Raw genomic sequence first — 17,598 nt, 5'->3', positions numbered from 1 at the left:
TGTGTGACCAGATATTGCCAGCAGTGGTCTGTGTCTGACAATCTTCCCTCAGTGTCCACATGTTAATTAGATTTGTTCCTGTGGAGAAGCACACTCATACACACAAACACATGCATTTTTTCATTTTCAAATTTTGACAGAGATTAAGGAACTGTAAGGACCTGTCAAGCCATATGGAACACCATTTACTTCCTTTTTGGCACCAAGTATGTCCTGTCCCTATAGAAAGGAAGAACTGCTGCAAAAATGTTGGCATCTGCATTGCTTGTGATAGTCCATGCACCGAGAAAATGGGATACTCAGGCTTCTTCTTTTTGCAAGACATGCAAGACAATATAAACTGAATATTAGTTCAGTATTTTTGTATATTCTATATAATTTGTTTCATATATCCGTATAAGAGTTTGAAATCTGTGATGAAATAATCAGTTGCATTACTCTTATTTATGTCAGAGATGGTGCTGCATAGATAAATATGCATCACCCATGAAGTGACTTGCATTTCTGTATACTGTCCTGAAATATTACATAGTTTCAGCTTAGTTTTGCCAACGTTACAGTCACATCCTGGGGAAAAGAAACGTGCAATCAGGTACAGGAAAATACGTCATACTGTCACAAGGGCACCTGGACTACAAGGGGGTTTGCCGGGTGCACAATGGAATATTCCTGCATGCATTTTTACATGTTAAATTTTTGCCATTTAATGGATTAATAGATTATAACATGCTCTGAATACCAATATCAATTGCCAGCCAAATCTCTGTCCCTTCAGTCAAGGAACTATATAGAAGTTAAAATGTCACACACCTAAGTAACACTAAAAAAAATAAAGGGAGGGAATAATAATAATAAAAAAAAGTCTCACGATTTGATGACTAGTTATTAGATAACATAGTTACTAATGTAGAGGTAGTACTATGTAATTAGTATGATACCCATGCAAACAATATTGTCTTTTTAGTCATAATACTGAAGGCACAAACCCATTCCACTCCCTCTGTAACAAGGCTTTGCTTTAATTGCTAACAAAATCTGGAAAAGTTCTTGTTGAGGATGTGTCTTCATATAAAATGCTTTATTGGGCACCCTTGGAAGTGGTGAGCCAGACTGATTGCTTAAGCCTCAGCCACTGAAATTGTAATTGTATGTGTTGGTGACCTTGGGATTAGGATAAGAGAAAGAAAGTCACTCTGTTTTTGAGGTCATGTTGCTCTTCAGATTTCTTAGAGGAGACTATTTTCCAGTTGTGAGGATGTTCCTCCGTCCTTCCCCCCCACCCCCCCCCCCCACCCCGTTTTTTCTGTCTCTTTTACAGTTCCTTTGAAAGAGTGATGCAGATGTTATCTGAGCTTTGTTTATGCTGCCATAGACAAAGATGATATGTCCAAAGTCAGCTAAGTAACCTCTCAAAGCCACTTAAATGTGCATTATCTCACAGACGTGAGCAGACACATGGTAATTGGCTTTCTCCTGGTAGTAAGTAGAGTTATGTTAAATGTGGGCCTGAGGGGAACCCCTGTTTTGGGTTGTAGTTTATTATTAGGTGAGGAAATTACTGGACACCTCCAGCTGCCATTAATCAGCCATGGAGCCTGACTGGAGCCAAGTGAGAGGCCTGTGGGTGGATGCCGCTGAATGGCAGGGAAATACAACGAGACAGAGACAAATGTTTTCCAGCCTAGCAGCACTAAACTCTGCCCTTTCACAGTCCTTAACATGCATGTTCAAATTGATTTAGTCTGTTTACCCCCTCAGCCTAACCATCCATTTCCATTGAAGACTGACAGTTTTATGTGTTGCTACCATGTTATTATGTGTGGCTGTGCTGCCAGTAGCTATAGGATTTCAGAAGGGCTCACTTCCAGACATAAAGGGAGAGGGGGGTGGGGAGCTTGAGTCATTTAATTCCCTTTTACAGGGTGCAATACATGTTGAGCATGATACCAATTCTCTCTCTCTCCCTCCCTCTTTCCTTCCTTCCTTTCTTCCCCCCCTTTATTTGTTTATTCATTTATTTATTGACTTTGGGTCAACACACACCATGAAAAAGCCTTAAATAAACTTGCGTGCTTGAGAAACACATCTGTCAGGTGATGTAAGTGTCTGGCTTATTCCTCTTCCTGTTTAGTTTACAAACATGCCATTCCTTCACGGCTCTGGTATGCTGACAGAGAGGCAGCTGGAGGTGGGTGCTGCTCAAGTGAGAAGGAGCACAGGTAGCACAGCCGTGATCTTCAGCCGCCTCCTGAGCATACCTGAGGTTCTTCCTCCACTCAGCTGGGAGGTCAATGTGCCGAGGCTGCAAGAAATGCTGAACTCATTTGTTGCATGCATGCAAAAAATGGAAACACGGGGAAAATAATGGGAGGAATTGTTATTCTGTTTTGCAGTTTTTGAGGCAGAAAGCATTAGCTCTAGAGGAAGAGCCAGGATGTGGCTCATTCTCCCCACAGAATGATCTGTATTTTGCCAGTTGTTTTATATTGAAATCGCAAAAACAAACAAACAAAAAACTTATGGTTTGATTTGAATGCAGGAAGCTAGGGAAGCCCCAAAGAGAAAGAAGCGGCAGACAGTGAATTTTGAGCAGCCCTATGGTTACATTTTCCTTAGGGGCTCACTTAAATCTGTCTCATGAATTCTCATGTTCATAGTTTTAGTTTGAATGTTTTTTTTTTTTTTTCTTTCCAAACTTTCTCCTTTGCAGGGCAATCTGTGTCAAAATTAACAAATCATAAAATTTTAAGAAGAACATAAGATGATTCCTTCCTTCCTCCCTCCCTCCCTCCTTCCCTCCCTTCCTGTGCCCATATGTAAAATACATGATCGCTGCGGAGCAATTGTGTCAAAGTTAGCCTGCAATAATAGCATCATCCTCTGGCTTTCGCTTACATTGCCTGACTTCATTCCTGTTGAATCATAGCAAGCTCAGAAACCGAAAATGAAGGCAAAATGTACTTACACAATCAAAATGCTAGTTTCTGAGCTGAGGCTGATATGTGCCAGTCATTCTGTGTGTCAGGTCCTGTGTACAGACAGATCCTCTCCATGCTGCTTGGTGTTGAAACATCTGCAGAAATGCTGCAGTATCTTCATGAGAGTTTTAAAGTTTTAAATAATACAACAAACTAATGCAATAAGCAGAACAGATGTAATCCACAGTGCTGCATATACAAAGCTGATATATCCCTTGTGGTAGTCCTGTCTCCGTAGGAGAGAAGTTCTGTGCTAAGATGTCCTCCAAAGCTAGCTTTAACACGCAGGTGATCTTGTCTGACATACTCTTTGATATCTTTTAGAGGTAATTCCTGAGAGACATAATTCCTTTAGGGGTAATTCCTGGCATCCATGTAAAATTCAAATGGGGTAATATACACTCTTGGGTAATTCAAATCCTATTTGGGTAATATGCACTCTCTAGATGAACTTACAAAAAGTTAATAAATAAATAAAAATGATGGTCTCAGAAAAGCATTGCTTGTCTGTTTAATGGCAACTGCCTGCTAAGTTTATATTAATCCTTAAAAAGAAAAAAAAAATACGTCTTGTAACAGAATTGGCATAATTTCATAGCATCTGGTATTATTACATGGATGAACTACTACAAGGCCAATTTATTGGAAAACCCTGCCATTTTCAATATGAGTAGTAATATGTTCCAACATTTTGCATTAGGAAAGCTAAAGGTGTGTCTTAACCATCCTAAACCTTATGTTTTCAAAAACTGATCAATTTTTCTTTAAAAAATTACTGTATTTGTATTACTACACAATTAAGGCATTAAGATCAAAATGGAATTATGATCTCCTTTTTGGGAGTGGAGGAGAAAGGAAGGCAGGTGCTGAAGAGGCAGGTGCTGTAAAAAAAAGTTTCTATTTTGATGGATACTGACATTCTCCAAACCACATTTTTGTACTCTTTTCAAAATGACATTTCTACTGTGTTCACCACTTGCATTTATGCAGGACCTGTGGTGTGAAGTGGCTTTTCCTGAGTACTCTTTGCCCATGATCACATTCTGTCTGTGAACGGTGGGGTCACTGTTTACAACACCTGGCTGTGTGGTTCTGGAAAAATTATTTAGGAAGATAGTGACATGGTTTATGAAAGCCGCTGTCAAGTCCCTAATGCCATAAACACTGATGAGTAAGTCAGGAAGAGCTTAGAGGTCAGAGTGTTTTCGGTTTCTTTCCCTGTAGTGGAACCTCTGCTTTTGCAAAAATAGCTCTTTGTGGCTGTTTCTGCAAATCCTGTCATTCTCTCCCCCCTCCACCTCCTTCTTTAATGGACAGGTTGGTGAGATTTTTTTGTGTGCTAGGATGAACACAAGCTCTTAGTCCTTCTTGAGGCGTGCAGACATGGCAACCAGTCCGTTGCAGAGATCCCTTGGGTATTTCAAATTAACCACTTCCATTTTGTGTTTCTTTTCCCTTGCTGCCCTTTTCAGCTTCGTCTTACTGATCATTCTCATCTCCAGCACTGTTGGGTTCTCCAAAATCAACAAAAGATGTCCCTGAGTTTTTCTGCTGCTCTGCTGTTGTAGTTTTTATGTTCCAGCATGAAAAAAAAATAATAGTCAAACTTCATTTTCTAACTTTTAGATTGTGAACACTGTGATACAAAATACAATGGCTTTTCTGTTATGCCCATTCATCTATTCTATGAGAGTTGCATACAAAATAACACTAAAAAGCTTGCAGAAGGCCCAACAATGGGGAAGGCAAAAACAGAAAACAGCTAACCAACCAACCAACCAACCAAAAAAAAAAAAAACAAACCAAGCAAGCTTCTATAAAACGTGAATAAACTTGAACTAAGATGTAAATTTTTATAGTTAGACTTATGTTTGTGCCAGAGCATCTGATAGAAAAACAGGAGAAGATAAAGCAAAAGCCTGGTATTAATGGATAGTGGATTAGTGGATGTCGGACCTCAAACATGAGTAAAATATTTGTAAAAACATTTGGGGCCATTATTCTTATTTATAGTGAGAATCATCCTCAGACTTCCTCCAAATCAAGGGTAAAGTTTCCATTATTCTATCAATGCTATGGCATAAAGGAACCCTTGCCATTTTGTCATTTTATATTTTAATTGTTTTTCAAATGCTTGATGAGGGAGTGGGGTGAACATTCAGGCTGGGGAGCTCTGAGTGAGCTGTAGTTGAAAATGGAGAGGCAGTAACTGAAGGAATACCGAAGGGTTCTCATTATTGCTCATTAATCAAACTGTAGTAGAGTCATTGCACTTACCTACCATATAACGAGTAAAATGGTCATCAGGAGTCCTCTGTGACATCTTTGGTTCTACTACAGAACTGACCTCTGAGTGTGAATGAGTCAAATATTGTATATAATAACTCTAAGACTTAGCGTTTGTAAATGAGGATGAAATTATTGTGGCATTTTAGGCTTGCTAGTGACTGGCCTTTGTTTGGATACTGTGCTGCTGGTTTACAACACTTTGAGCCCATCAGTTCAGGCAGTTTTCAGTCCACCTCTGTGTCCAGCTATCTGGACTGTTCTTCATCAGTTTGTCAATGAGGATGTTGTGGGTGGCAGTGGGCTTGACTTTCCATATTGAGTTTTAGTGACTTAACAAGAGCATAAAGCAGGGAAACAAGCCTCTCTCAATTGCAGATTTGATGCTGGTCATTATTAGTGGATTTTTTAAATGTATTTTTTGAACATACAACTATACCAGATTAAAGCAATTGTCTTGAATTGATGTATACTGCATATACAGTTCTCTTTGAACTAATCTTGTTTCTTAGCACTTTCCATTCCTGGTTGTGACTCTCAAGTCCTTATTTAATGAAAAGTAGCATTCACATTGCAAATTGTAGACATTTTTCTCACACACATTGCTAAGTGTTACAGTCAGTTTTTTAAAAATTTTCTTTCAAAATGTGATTTGGGAAGTGAGAGCATCTGTTCAGTCCCTGCCTCTACTGAAATATTGCTATGTAATTCTTCGAATGAATATGCATTGAAAATATATAAAACATTTTGTTCTTGAGGAGCTAAGACTTACTGTTCATATCATTGCCTGACATCATTACTTTTTCATTGCTAAGAATTAAAAAACAAAAACAAACAAACAAAACCCCCACCCTTTTAAAAGGGTGCCTATCTGGAGAAATGTATAAAATGATGCTGCACTATTTGAAGATATAAAATGGTACTAAAAATAGACCTAAGATATTTTAAAATTGTTTTCCATTCAAAAGGATATGATAATACTTAAAATCCCAGCTTTAGATTCTATAAAAACTTACCCACATGGTGAGATTTAAGTATGTGAATTGAAGCGACAGTGCTATAGGAACAGTTTTATCACATTTCATTTAAAAGCAGCCTTTTCTGCTAGGGGAAAGTAGAGTACAGCATCTCCAACATTTTCCAGCATAACAGCAAAGGAGAACAATAGAAAAGCCAATAGTTATCAACCTATTGATAAATGCTCAGTGCACAGGTAATTTAATAAGGGCCTTTCCTTAATTCTCCCTGCCTTCAGCTTGTTCCTGTAAACACACAGGAAACTGCATGCTATAATGTAAGAAGTAGCTATTTCTTTGTGTAATGTAAATCTAATTTTTGATGGTTTACATGTAAAATTGCCTTGGTTTCTGCAGAATTGTTTAAAATTCACCCAGTGAATTTTCAACAGCTGGCCTATACATCCCTTTCATTCAGCTGTTTTTCCTTCTGGAGATACTTAAATAATATCTTGAGGGTGTTTCCTCTTAATGAGGTAATAATACCCATATCCTGGGCTAAATAAACTTGAGGCCAAAGGCCTAGGTGTTTATTAGCAGAGGATGTGGTTATTAACAAATTTAACAGGAAGCACCCTCGAGTTATTATTTTACTGACATTTCTAATGATTATGCATTTGAGAAATAATTGGTTGAAAAATAATGCTTATACTTTTAGGAGGGCAGGTGAAGCAGAAGATGATTTATAGAAGCTTGTTTGTCATAAACCGATGTCTCAGTCTGGCATCTTCTGAACTGGGTGGTGATAACAGAGGTAGGAAGATCAGCATACTTTCAACAATTGCTGCCTTGGGCGCTTTGGGTCAGCACAGTTCTCTTCACACAAGAATGCCAATGGAAGTTTTGGTTTTCAGTTCAAAGCCAGTTAGACCATGCATCCTCTTAAGACACTGCAGTTATTTGTCAACAACAAAGGTAGCAAAAGCGCATGGATTTGCTATGTTTGTGTCTTGTTAGCCTTAATAAGTGACAACAGGCATCCTAATCCTCTCTAGTAAGGGAATTTTGCACCCAAAGGAGCAATAATAATGAACTTAGCACTTAGAGAAACTGGTTCTCCTCTCAGGATCTTAATTGGTTTTGCAGAGATAGACAGAAGAACTGAGACAGAGGGAACTTAAATAGCATGCCAAGTTTCTGTCACAAGCAAACAGTAATTTGGAGAAGACTCTGGACTCAGTCTGGTGTTCCTTCTTCTGTCTTGTAACACCTCCATCTTGCATGAATAGACTCAAAGGCCTTGGCTCCGCTTTCCAGGTATCTACCACTATGTATAGAGTTTCATTTACGACACTTTTCATTCATTTTGTATGATGCAAATGCTGTCAGGGAGCAAACCTTACAGATGAGAATGCACAAACTACTCACAACTTGGAAGCTAAATACAAGTACATGTTTGTAAGACTGGAATCTAAGAGAGATCAGATTAGTTTTAATTCACTCATATGATATCAACAGCAGTATAAAATCTCAACAGCTTCCCTTTATATCTACAGAACAGAAACTCATTGGATTGAAACATAAAAAGAAAGTGATTCAGTCAACTGACATGTCTGCTGTTTGTTGGTTAGGGCAGAAACTGTAGCAAACTACTTTTGAGTCAACTGGCATCTGTGATCCAAAATTTTGCTAGGCTTAATACCCACCGTTGAAGATATGACAGTGACTAATTGCTATGCTGACAGTTTGTTTAAGTTGAATATAGGATGCTAAGTTTCTCATGTTAGAACAAAAATACAATGGCTCACTATTATTTGCCTACAATTAACAGAATAAACATCTTATTAGGCATAGAGGATACAAACAGATGTTCTAATTGCACATCTGTGAGAAATTGGTATTTGCTAGTTCCACTGTAGCTTGACCTCTGTACCTTGGGAAGTTTCAGTCCTGTAGGATTTAAATGATTTATTGATCTGGATACAATGAATATTTCAGAAACAAGCTGTATTTCTAAGAATTGAAATATGTCCTCATTCTGTGTAGCACTAATTCATGTTTGAAAGGAATCTACACTCAGCTTTAATCAGAGCAGAGACATCAACATTGTTCACTATATCCTTGAACAAGCGCGAGGAAAGATGAAATATGCAAAAGATATGATACCAGGGAATTGGGGGAACGTGGAAACAAGGAAATCAGTCCCAGTAGTTACATCTTTCTCTGTACAGTTCTGAAAAACATTTTGTAAGATGGATCAAAGAAAATCCAATGAAAAAAAAAGCACTTTTTTTTTTTTTTTTTGTAGCAAGCTTAAAAAGTTAAAACCCTCACACCCTACACTGAAGATTAATTTTACACCACAATTCACTATCCAGAAACTTGACACAGCTTCATATATGTTATGAAGAGAGTTACAATTTATATTGACAGATTTTCTTGACAAGTTTAAAACATAGCAAATAACGAATAGCACGTGGCCTTAACTCCAAAGATCAGCTGCAACATAGGAGGCTACAAAATAATATGCTTACCTCTACATTGAAAAATTAGCCATAGTGGATTTGTTTCTATTTTATTTTATTTTTTTAGAATATTTGATTTCTTGTTTGTTTGTTTGTTTTTGATTCCTGTGCCTTTGGCACAGGAAATACTTGTTAGTGTGCATAGTTTTGAGCATCTTAAGAGTTCCACTGAAGGCAATGCTGACATCAGAATCTGGAAGACTCTATTCCCAAGCCCAGCACTGGTTGTCAGGGAAATGTTATCAATTTAGCTATCTATCTGTTCCTGCCTACAAAAATTAAACTACGTTAAAATGAAGGAAAACAAACCTCTACATTTTTAACTACACTGATTTTGTATACAGCTGTCTGAAATCAGCATGGAGGAATCAACAAATGGCATTTGTTTGACCTAGAGATCACTCAGAAAATTATTATTTTTTATTAAATATCAAACAAAGCTGAAGTTCATTTTGCTAAAAGAAAGTGAGCTAGAGGAAAGTAACAAATTTATTGCAACTGAGGAATGGTTGGATCTTACCAGCTATGAGCAAAATGTTTGTAATAAATGTGGAAGTGCCCAGAGTATAAGTTCCTCATCTGCAACTCACCTCTGGCCAGCTATGTTGTGGTATCCTTGTTTTGGTGTACTCATTGCCACAGTCTGGAAACACCTCAGGAAAGTGAACTCAGAAAACAAAATGGTGAAGTGAAAATGAAATGGTGAATGAAAAATGTAGAAAGAGCAGACGAAAGATAGCAAGAAGATAGGGGAGGAAAATTAAGAGGTTTGAAGTGAAATTGTGGCGTGGAGTGATTCACTGAATGAGTGGTGAGGGAAGGAATTCATTCCACCTGCTCATCTGAATGGGGTCTCAGGCTGGTTGTACCAGTGGCTTGTTTTGCAGGGATGTAAATGATGATGAAACTTGTCTGTTCTCATTATCGTGCTGGCTCTCTGTGATGTTATAAAGTTTGCTAAGGGGTGGGAAAACAGAAAGAAGTGATCATCTGAGTGATCATCACACAGGTCATTGTACTGTGTAGTGGCTGGACGTTTAACCAGCTCTGAACTCTTCCACTGGGCAGGCTGGGAGATTGTTAGTTTCATGGAAAACAGCTTCTTTAACAGAAAGTTATAATCCCCTTTTAGGCTTTAAACTCAGCTTACTCCTAAGGAGTTTAGTATTAGAAAATAGCATTAGAAAATAAGCTTAGTATTAGAAAATAAGCTCTTATAATTAAAATACTATGGTAATATATTTCCAATACAAACAAAAAGATAAGAAAACACACCCGCACGTTCATGTATACATATATAGTTTATGTAAATCTCTGTCCAAAGGATGACTTCATTAATGATGGGTATTCAGTGAGAATTCAGGACGGTGCATCCTATTTATTTGTTTCATATAATTTTGTACCTTATTCTTTATGTCACCATTTTTTCTCCCTTTTTAGGAAGATATGCTCTACCTTACAGTTTTGAGAATATTTCTGTGGTGCTTTATAGGTTTTGAACTATTTCATGTGGTACATAGAAATGTTGGAATTAGAAAGCAGGTTCATTCTTTATGTGTTTGAGAAGCTAATTCATGGCTTCTGAATTTATACTTATCTTTTATTTTAGGCTGGTATGAGGGCATCCTCCAGGTATTTTCAGTTAACTATTTGGTATGTTACAAACACATTTTATATGTTTTGTGTATTGTGTCTGTGTACTATCTGTAGCTATTGTAAGACAGTATTTACTGAGGAAATCTTTCAAGAGTTCATATATATGTTTTTAATGATACTATTTCCCTTTCTCGAGAAGTGATTTATACATATATCAGATTTAAAATATATGACTTTAGAAAGGCAGCCACAAAACACAAGACTGTGGTCATATAACACAACTCCAGTGTCAAAGAAAGGCTGTATTTTAGTGTTTTGACACGATTGTAATGAAATATGGCTTAATATAAGACTAACTGAAAGTCAAATGTTGTTTTCCAAGAGAAAGACACAGTAACTTGTTGTTCTTAGGTAAAGTTCTGGTGGTGATTTGGTTATGTTACGTGCAAACCTTATGATTAGAAACTGCAAAGACTAAAAACTGAAAATTAAGAAATAAGGGAGAGATCATGCAGATCTTCAATTCCAAGGCAAGTTCAGCTGTGAGCTGAAAGCCTTCATTTACCTTTGTTATTGTGTAAATGACTCTGAATCTGGAGAATCAAAGTCCTTCTGTCCTTCTACAGAATGTACATAATGAGAAGGGGACACGCTTGTCTCTCTCATTCTCTGTTCTTGCAGAAATATCCTAAGGCAGCAGAGCTGGCAAGGTTCCTCTTTTAATTTGTTCCCTGTAAACCGATGCACTTGTGCCCTTTTGGATGCTGTGACTACTGGGTTGAAGTAACGACACTCCAGTATTTCTTTACCTTCTAGCTAATCTATGGACAAAAGCCTTGTTATTGAATCACTGTGTATAATTTTATGGACAAAGCAGACTTATAAAAGTTGTGGTTATTATAGATTGAAAATAAACTTAATTTCAGTAAGAGCAGGTCCTGGATTACCTAGAAAGATCACACTTTCAGTGTGGGACAGTCTCTTGGGTCAACAGATGCTTTATTCAGAGTTTATTCTTATATATGGGCAATGAGATGTTATTTTATCTGTACCTGAAATGAATACAAAATAGGAAAATTAATAATTATTCTGAGCTTATGGGACAAAAATAATGCACATATTAAGTTTCACCTCAGAAGGCTACTGATAGTGTGAGGAGCTTGTCAGAAATGTAGTGCTAGTCTTATGTTGCTCTATATTTATAAAAAGATATTTTTTATACTCTATCAAGAAACAGGTTATTTACTGAAACTTGTGCTAATGAATGATAGAACTCAGATGTAGTAAAAATCAGACCTCTTCATTACTGTGGTTGATGACAGTCTGTAATCGGTCACTACGTGTTGATCCTTAAAAAAAAAAAAAAAAAAAGAAAGTACAGTAGGGTTGATCTTGTAGTAAAAGATATGAGCCAGAGTATAAGGACATGGAAAAAAAAAAAACCTTCAACTTATGTAGTCTGGAAAAGGCACAGAGATAATGTCAACTTTAATTACTGTTTTCTTCCGAACACAGGGAATAGGCCAAAGGGCATGAATGGAAATTAAAGAAAAATGGAAAACAGATGGTAGGAAGTATGCTACAGGAACTGGAATACAGGCAGCACTGTACATAATTTACCAAAAAGAAAAGGAACCTTATGAGTTATTTTGTCCCACTTTAAACAACATCTTCTTATGGTCTGTTTCACAACAATGTTATTACTAAATCAAGTCCTCATTGATAGCAACAGCTGTAATGTTGCCAGAATTTAAAATTCTCCTTCTCCAGCTTTTATAAGACATCTTTGAAATATAGGTCAAGCAAAATTGGATGCTGAAAGATAGCCACATAAATTAATGGCCTGACATTCAAAAGTGCTGGCCACCATATATTTCAGGGGGTATTGGCTGAATACTTGCCATTTTGGAAAAGGTTGACATTGATTTAAATGCTTCAGTGTGGGATTAGGAACCTAATTTTAATAACCATTTTAAAATAAATCATGTCAATATTTATAGTGATATATAGTAAAGTGCTGTTGCATTGTTAAAGGGGCTTTCATTTGGATAGGAAATCATTTAGTCCAAGCAGAATTTCTTACCCTTTACAGCAGATTTTTCTAAGTTGAAGGAGCTGACTAGGGTATGCCCCTGGTGTGTAGTGGGGAGGCTTCAGAGTCTGAAATTGGGAAAACTTTAAGTTACACGAAGCTGTAGGCTGGTGAAACACGCAAAAAAAAAAAAAAAAAAAAAAAAAGCAGCCGTTGAAATTAATCCTGAAATTCCTGCTTGTTTTGAAATCTATCTTTTCTCCTCCATGCCCAGTCCTGCTGCATGCCTGGTGGCAAGGCAGGGCAGGTGGTAGGGCTGACCCATATTCTCAGCATATTGCTGAGAACCCTACAGGTTGCCCCTACAGCCGTGCCCACTTACTTGCCCTTCAAGTGTTTTGGCCACCTTGGGCTGGCCAGGGGCAAGGGACAGCCTACAACCTGCTTTCCCAGCCCTGTAGCTGCAAGCACGTCTCTCTGGAGATGCTGCACCTTTCTTTTTGGTCATCATCTTCTTCCAGGCAGGGCCTTTGACTCCGTGCTGGCCCTGTCTTTGCTCAGTGAAGGCATATTGAGTCCAAATACCAGCCATAAGGCCTTAGTGGACCTGCAGCTAAAAGCTGCCTTGACGCTGGCCTTCTCGGTTTGGCAACAACCTGGTGTGCCTAAATGAAGGTACTCGGTGTTCTGGGTGCTGCCCAGGGTAACACTGTGTTTGTAACATGGTCAGAGCTACTTGTGCTTGCTTGAGCTTCTGAACTAGTTTTGTGTGTGGGTGTGAGTACGCAGCCAAGCCCCATTTGGGTCAGCTGAACACAGGCACTGCTCTCCCCCTCCTGTCAGCATTACCTGCATTACTCAGCATTGTGCAGGCCAGCAGTAGATTTAGTAGTGGACAACTCCCCTCTGGACTACCTCACATAATCTTTATGGGGAGCAAGGTCTACAATTTCCGGGAAGCTTCTGCCTTGGGTAAGTGAAACAGATTTGCATTCAAATCATGTACAAAACATCATGACCATTCTCAGAACAGCCTTCATCAGAAGGCCAATTTCAAAGGAGAGGAAAAAAGGCTAATTGCTATTGCAAGCATGTTAACATAAGCTCAGTCATCCCTAGGCTTCCAGCACCGCGATGGGAGAAGGTAATGAGGTCATGGGTTGTTTTTTTAGGTTCTGAAGACTGACTTTGAGAACTGAGGAAAAGTAAACAAAGGATTATTTATTAAATGAAGAAAGGATTATCCATTACAGGGTAAATCTTGCTTGCCTTACATGTACAAATAGTTCCCATTGACTATGAACAAGACAAATACTTACACAAGACATTTATAACTTTTTATGTAACCTTATAAAACCACACATGTACTTCTGTATTCTGGGTTTAAGAAACATGCAGCAGTTATTCAGTTGGATAGGTGTGTAGTGAAACAGAGTAGCCTCATTTTTACTACAGATATCTTCTGAGACAGGTTTAAATGAGAAAACTTCTTATCTATTTAACCACAAGGCAAATTTATCCAGAAAAATATCTAGATAACTAAGCAAGTCTCACTGGAGAGTCTCAGCTGCTGTGAGAACAAGCTGGCTGGGAAAAGGAGAGGAGGACCAAGGCAAAGCATGAAAAAATTCAGAAGTTATTCAAATAAAAAATTTCTCCTCCTCCCTCACATTCCTCAAAGTCTTTCAGAACATGGGGCAAGGCTGGCCCAGGAATGCTTCTTGCTGGGTAACGGTAACCCTTATTATAAGACACTGCAAATTCATCTTAGAGTAATTCTCTTCCGGCCAGCCAGCTGCAGTCACTCAAGTAAGATTAACCAGAATGTGATTGGTTTCGGCCCCTTTCCAACAACTCAAGCTAAATGCCACAATTATACGGGATGCCAAGACAGATAATGTTATCCGTTAACTTAGTTAACTTAGTTAACTTCCTAGCTAGTCCCAACTGTCCCATCTGTGGGCTGAGCTTTTCCTAGGTGCTTCTATCACCCCCTGTGCAGGTGGTGTGTGGATTTGTACCCACAAGGTACTCCATGACGTATGGGTGAGCTCCTGCCCTGACTTCTCTGTCATCTGTACATGACACGTTTGTACTCAGTGATTGTTTGTGCACCAAGTACGTCTAGTTATTAAGTCACTTGGCAGTTTGCGCAGCTTTTAACTGATGCTATGCTCTGTATACCGGATACAAAAACTATTCTCATCGTCTTTCATCTTTATTGATTCAGTTAGAAATCACCCTGCTTTATGTTTCCCATAGTTTATCTCAGGAATGCGTAAATAATGTCCTGTCATAAACAGAGAATGAAACATTCAGCCTCCTATTTTAATTTTATTCAGAAGAACAGCTGAATCCAAAAGGAAGATTTGGATGTTTTCCCCTCTTTCTTTGAAAAGTCAGCTACAGAAATTGAGAAGAGCAGACTTGAATCACCACTAGACAAGTGCATTCAGTGCTGCTTTGGAGTAGCTCACAGACATTCTTTCCCCTGTGGTGAAATATTTTGAAATCCCTCATTTTTGTCTGAATGGCAAATGCCAAAACCTCAGTGTTTTTCATGGGGAGGAATTCTTGTCTTCTGGCCAGGTCAGTTAGCTTCACAGCAAGAAGTAGGAAGTTAAGGTTATGGCAAAGGGAGGATTTCCACATTCATGTGTAAGCAGACAGCAGTTGTGTTCAGGCCTTTGACCTCCTGTAGCACTAAGATGTCAAGCACTAGAATCACGACACTGCATGGAGAGTTATTGAATTAACTAATTCCTCAGGGCTTTTTTGACCATTATTTTTAATTTTTCTCTGAAGATGGTTTAGTTAAACCTCAACATTCTTCATCTGTGACTAAAGATCATGCCAGGAAGTTGTCACAGCAGCTATCAAGTACTCCATGCTAGCTCTTTCAAAAACAGGGAGGGGTCGAGGGGAGGTGAAATGATGCATTCGCTCAGTTCCAAGTTGGAATGTATTTCCTTTCTCGATCACAGTGTATGTTGCCATGGTCCAACCTGTCACCCGTAATCTGAGTTCAGTCTTCAGTTTGACCTATGTTTGTGCTGTAACTTTTGTAGATTCTCTGTTTTATATTAACTTAATGGTAAGACAGTTTTTATCCAGCTAAAATATTTGACTAGGCTCTTCCTTGTGTCTTTTCCATGACAACTGCAGCCCTCCCTTGTGCAGCTCCCCCAGAGTGTGGTTGCCAAGATTACACTCCTACATCGATGTTTCGAATACAGTCCCCTTCCCTTGGCATCTTTTTGCTATCTGCTTGTCCTCAGTCTGAAGGCCCTTCCTCTCCCCTCTATTAGTCACTATTGTGATGTCTCCATCCCGTCTATAATGCCATGTTGATCTCTTGATTTGTCCAACAAACACTTCTTAACTATGTGCAGGCTTGGAAATCTCTAAACATGCAGAAAGTGACTTCACTACTGTCCTTCAGACTCCTCTTTGTTAACATGCTACCAGTCTACAACCTTGGGAAGCATGATGTTGTGGGTGTGATGACCAGGATAGTTTCATTACTCTTTTGCTTTCGTGCCTGTCTGACGTTATTGTTCTTCTCCTGCAGCTTGTGGTGTGGCCTTTCTTTTTGCTCTGTGTCTGCGTGTCACCTGGCACGTGGGTTGGTGAGCAGGACTACCTTTTGAGGCACTCTTGGGAGGCTGTAGCTGAGCACCAATGCTCCTCTGCCTCCCAAGAGTCTCATCAGTAACCTTTGGCCCTTCAGTCCCTTCCTCTCCTCAATGGATGGGCTTGTAAGCATGATCCACAAAGTCATCTGGAGTCTGATTTTCTTCTACCTTACTCTGTTCCAATGTGAATTCATAAGTAAATGCCTTAGAAACCTTTTTTTTTCTTTTTTTTTTGTTTTCTTTTTTCCCTGAGATGGAGAGAGAAATCATGGGGCCACCTTTATTTATTTATTTATTTATTTATTTTTACCTTGCTTAACTCTCCTCTAAGTTGGCTAAAGCCTTCATTTGACCAAGTCCATCAGGTGCTTTCTTTCCTGGCTGTTCTGTGTTGTGATTATCCCATCAAATCTGGATGTGATGGATGACTCAATAATATAAATTAAAACCTGTTAGCAGGCAAAATACACCTCATGTGTACTGTAAAATGGATCAGTCAAGAGGATCTGTCCTAAATTGGATGTATTAGAATAAACATTGTTAAAAGGGTGCTTATCTTGTGCTTGTCAAAGATTAGAATGTCAGAGTAGAATCATTTTCCTGCCACTGGGATGTGCTTGAGTTTCTGTTGGTATTTTTATTTATATTACATAAAGAAGCCCCTGTCCTCCATACCTCCATGTAAGCTAAGGAAAAGTATATCATGAGAGTTGTTTCCTTGAGGAAGGTCTGGGCCTTGGTTCTTCCAACCAAAAAATTATCCGGAAAGGGGTTGGGAAGGCTCCCTGAGAGATCTTCCTGCAGATGAGAGCCGTGCATATTGCTGCGACAAGGTGCCCAGCAGTCTGTGACCCAAGGTGACCTACATCCTCAGTGGTCTGGGTGTACTTAAATGGCTGGTCACCCACCCTTCTGAGTCAGATGGGAAGAGCTACGTAGAGGAAGGAAAATAGAAAGAGGTTTTGTCCGCTCTCTAATTAGACCCTGAATCATCTTCATTCCGCTTCCTATTCCTCACTTGACATTGGCAGTTTATACCCATTTGGCTGCTCTGCAGAGAGTAACTGTGAAAGTTGTATTCCTTCTTCCATTCTTTCTGCCATACAAAGAGCCCTGTCACAGGCATAGATCTGGGATGAAATGTTCAGCACCTTATTAACTGTAAGGTTGCATCTATCACTTTGTTGGCCAGAAAGTGACCTGTGCAAAACTGATGTAGCAGGCCTCCTGGTTCTCATAGCTTGCAGGTATGAATTTGAGGGGTGTGTGCTGTCTGCCACAGGTGAATATGGGATTTTCTGAATGGGTCTGGAAATTAAACTTGTGTGGGGCATATTTTTTCCTATGTTTGATAATGCAAAGGGAAATTGAAGATTCAAATTTAGTTTAACTGGAATCAGTTCTCTGCTTTCCTCTGGATTTTCAAGTTCTCCAAACCAGAACTATTGCTTGTATGACCTGGTTAGGATATAATTTAAGTAAAGTAATGGAAATGCTTTTCATATTCACATTTTATCTCAGGTTCTTCCTCAAAGTTAGAAACAAGTATGAAGATTTCGTAGCACTAATAAAGCACATGTTGGCATGTGC

The sequence above is a fragment of the Netta rufina genome, assembly GCF_964035555.1.
Source record: "Netta rufina genome assembly, chromosome: 4".
NCBI classification, from domain to species: Eukaryota; Metazoa; Chordata; class Aves; order Anseriformes; family Anatidae; genus Netta; species Netta rufina.
Note: the sequence above shows the minus strand (reverse complement) of the source record.